Source organism: Amphimedon queenslandica, unplaced genomic scaffold, assembly GCF_000090795.2.
Source record: "Amphimedon queenslandica unplaced genomic scaffold, v1.1 AMPQUscaffold_13261, whole genome shotgun sequence".
Taxonomy (NCBI): Eukaryota; Metazoa; Porifera; class Demospongiae; order Haplosclerida; family Niphatidae; genus Amphimedon; species Amphimedon queenslandica.
The window spans coordinates 54899-59706 of NW_003546503.1; positions in this window are offsets into that span (position 1 = coordinate 54899).

Below are 4808 nucleotides of genomic sequence, written 5' to 3' on the forward strand. Positions count from 1 at the left end.
GTAGTGTTTGTGATACTGGCTAAACGTTACAAGTATCGTGTGAGAGAGAATGAAGTTAATATTGTTCAGATANTTGATGATCATTATCAGAGATACATGGAACAAGAAGATGAATACAAAAGGCACAAAGTGACTCTTGAGAATGAAACAAATTATGTAATTAATGATTAGATAGAAAATACAGACTTGACAAAGATTTTGTTTTGTAGTAGTTTAATTAAGTTTTTAGCGATACAATTATTTGTGTACTATCAGTAATTCTCTTTTGTTACTTTTGATTATTTTATTGATGTAGTTTTAGTTTATTAACTCAAACATAATAGCCAAGCAAAAAGCAGTATGAAGTACAATTAAGCATACAATAACATTAGCCACAGTGAAAGTTACAACAAATTTGTAACAGTAAACTGTTGTCATTCAGTTCCATATCTTGCTGTTCATAGGAGCATTCAGTAATTATATATATACAGTGTCATGAACATAGATCTATCTATTGTTTGTGCAAGTGTCTGGGTAAGAAGGCCAACAATACAAATATTTAGGGGCTGTGGGACCAAGCTGATATTATATTACTTTAATTTTCAGGAATTAAGAGCAACAATTTAATGCAAAAATTAATAATACTAATACTAGATTAATACTAAGACTAATAATAATAATAATAATAATGATAATGATAATAATATGTCTGATAAGCTATATTATTTATCACTTGCTAATAAACTCATTAAATTTATTGATTTTGAAAATACAATAAAAAATACTTTGATTGTGTGGGTTTTTATTTTGCCAATTTTTGTGATCAAAATTATCTCACGAATCATGTGCAGCTTATGATGGTGAAATTGCAAAATGAAGTGCATTATTAAATAACAGAAGAAAAAAATTGAATGGCAATCATAACACTTATTCCTGTTTTACCACCATCTTTGTAGGCAGTAGCAAGAGTACATACTCTTAGCAGTAGCTATGGAGATAATTATATACAAGACTACACTGCATTCCATATAAGGGCATTAATTTGTATCATTCACTGATAATGTAAACTTTGGTCAAGAGAAAGGAAGTAGTAATGGCTCTCTCAAGGGCTAGAGTGCATGTTGTTCCTGTAATGTCTTTTCCTGCTATTATGGTGCTTGTTTGGACATATTTGATGATGATTCAGTTTTATTTGAGTATTCCTGTCAGTGCCAACACTGGAAGTCTTGCAGACATTTTTTATGTTGCATACCTACTGACTACTGTATCCTCTCATTGGACTATTAACTGATGTGTATATAGGAAGATATAGAGCAATAACAATTGGTGTCAACCTTTGTTTCTTATCATGGATTATAACTGGAATATTATTGATACTAAAAATTTGCTAAAGTGGGTTTATGAGGAAGATATGGATCTTTCCTGGTTCCCTTATTAACTACATTTGTTTCACTACTTTTTTGGCTAACATTATTCAGTATAACATTGATCAGTTAATTGGAGCATCAGCTAATGAATTAAGTACTATGATATACTGGAATTTTGCTGCTTATCCAACTGCATGGGTGCTAAGTGACTGGTTATTATTACTTGATACTGTAACTGCAGAGTTAGCCTTTATTATAACGGTAGGAGTAGCACTGTCTCTTATACTGGTATCCCATTCATTATTTAAACACAAACTAGAAAACATGTCACTGATTAAGAATCCCATCAAACTGATAGTTAGAGTATTGTGTTATGCCAGGAAGCACAAGTATCCTGAGAATCGTAGTGCTCTGACCTACTGGGAGGAAGAGGCTCCTTCAAGACTAGACCTGGGTAAGGATAAATATGGTGGACCATTCACAGAGGAAGAGGTAGAAGATGTGAAGACATTCCTTCGTATTTTACCATTATTCATTGCTACAATTGGATTTACTTCTGCACTATTTTTATGGCAACCTTTAGGCAAAGTAGTGAGTAAGTCCTCAGTACATTACATCATATTTAAATATGATGGTGCATATCACATCACTGTTCTACTCCTATTCTTCATTTATCAGTTCATCATTCGTAGTTGTTGCCACAAGTAGATCTATATACCCAGTATGCTGACTAGAATGGGCACTGGTCTTGTTTTTGCTTTATTAAGTTGCATTACTCAATTATTAGTTCATATATTTGCCTCATATGATTTTCTACTAATAATTCAACAAATACTATTCGGGATTACATGTTTTCTTATTTTTCCTACTTCACTTGAGTTTACAGTAGCACAGTCTCCAGAATACATGAGAGGAATGATGGTTGGACTGTGTTATTCATCACTGGGAATTGGAAGCATAATTGCTTTCATGTTGTTATTCTTGATTAAAAAATGGTATTACATAATTACAATAAGTTGTGTCTTCCAGTTACTTGTACTTATAGTGTTTGTGATACTGGCTAAACGTTACAAGTATCGTGTGAGAGAGAATGAAGTTAATATTGTTCAGATAGTTGATGATCATTATCAGAGATACATGGACCATGAAGATGAATATAAGAAGCACAAAGTGACTCTTGAGAATGAAACAAATTATGTAACTAATGATTAGATAAAAAGCACAGAATTGACAAGGATTTGTTTCATAGTAGTTTAATTAACTCTTTTAATCATACAATTATTATGTGTACTATCTGTAATTATCATTTGATTATTTTATTGATGTAGAAATTATTAACTCAAACATAATAGCCAAACTAAAAGCAGTATGAAGTACAATTAAGCATACAATGACATTAGCCACAGTGAAAGTTACAACAAATTTGTAACTGTAAACCAGTGTCATTCAGTTCCATATCTTGCCGTTCAAAGGAGCATTTAGTAATTGTAAGTGTCATGAATATGTCTATTGTTTGGAGAGCAATCTATAAAAAGGCCAACGGTGCAGTGCAAATATTTAAGGGCTGCTAATTTCATGGATTTCAGTGGGGACCAAGCTGATACTTATTTTCAGGAATCAAGAGTATCATAATAGCAACAATGCAAAATTTATAATACTAATACAAATAATAATGATAATAATAAATAATAGCTGATGATAACTAGATACATGATGAAAAAAGATGCTAAACTAAACGAATGAAATAATACAAAAATAGATAAATATAATGATGAAATAATACTAAACTATACTAAACTGTAATGATGAAATAATACTAAACTAGATTTGAGGGAACAATAAAACACTATGGCCTGAACATAATTTAATAAACAACAAGTCGATTATTACTAAAATCACAAATATACAAGAATCCATCTTTATCAAATGCTAATCCTTTAGGGTTTTTAAACTAATTGATATTACTGCCTTTTCTTCCAAACCTAGTAACAAACTCACCTTCACTAGTGAAGACAGAGATGCGATGATTGCCCCATTCACTAACATACACTAGACCAGTACCTGCAGTGTCTATTGCTATACCATATGGACTATTAAGCCTTCCAGCATGAAATGTTTTTGTACCAAACTGAGCCAAAAATTTTCCATCTGGAGAAAACTTCTGAATGCGATGATTATTACTATCAGCTACATACACTAACCCTTGACCATCAAGAGCAATGCCTAGTGGATTTATAAATTGTCCATTAGCTGATCCTTTACTACCAAATGAATGAGAAAAGGTTAGATTAGAATTTAAGACTTGTATACGATGATTACAATCAGCAATATAAACCTGTTCTGTTATAGGAGAAATGGCTATACCAGCAGGATAATGAAACTGTAGTGGTTCAGCTCCCCTGCCACCAACTGATGCTATATGGCATCCATCCATGTCTATCTTTTGAATTTCTTCTTTATCGGACAAAAGAATGAATTTGTCTGCAGTGATGGCTAAACCACGAGGCTTAGTATTGCCACTTCCTTCCAATGATTTCACTTTCTTTCCTTCTCTATCCAGCATTGTTACACATTTACCATCAAACTCAGTTACTATGACATGACTATCACTTGCAACAACTCCCCAAGGATGATTAATTTCTGGTATAGTGTGTACTGGAGTAATGTTATCAAGGTAAGGATTGAAAGGGATGACTAGTGAGGTATTCTTAAGTTGTACATCATATACTTGTACTTTTAGTATATGAGTACCACTGGTTGAAGGGTTACACTGTATCCTATACACTCCAGGATCAGTGCCGGTAGTAACTGTAGTGTGAATGGGTTGATCACCTTTACCAACTAGTACTAGACTACACTTGAGAGAAGAGAGGGGAACAGACAAAAGAGATGAATCTGATTCTGATGCCTCTATTGATAGTGAAAATGAAAATGTTTCCAGTTTCGGAAAGCGTTGAAAGGAGCCAACTTTCTTCACTCTGCACTGCTGTAGTGAAGTAGATGAGTAGGTCACAATATCTCCAATGTGGTGGAGTGATTTGATATCTTTGCTCAATACAAAGTCAGCTTTTTCCTTTGGATGTAACTCCTCCACATTGATCCCTGCAGTAACTTCACTCATATGCTCTATCATCTGTTTCTTAGAGCCCAGTACTTGTTGAGGACTGCCTGTCTTCAGCTTCTGTTGTACATCATCCTCAACTTCCTCCAGAAGACTCAAACACTTTTCTGCTGCTTTGATCTGCTCTGACAGCACCTTTATTTTAGCATCAGTGACCCTCTTTGCCTGCTCAGTCAGTTTCTTCTCTGACTGACGAAGAACATTCATAATTTCCTCTACCATTTTATATATTTCTTCTAAGACTCCTTGTCCTCTCTCTTTGATGTCACCCTCTCTCTTTGTTATAGAAGATATAACTTTCTTGAGTGCTTCCTTCCTTTCCTCAACTGGTGATAGACATT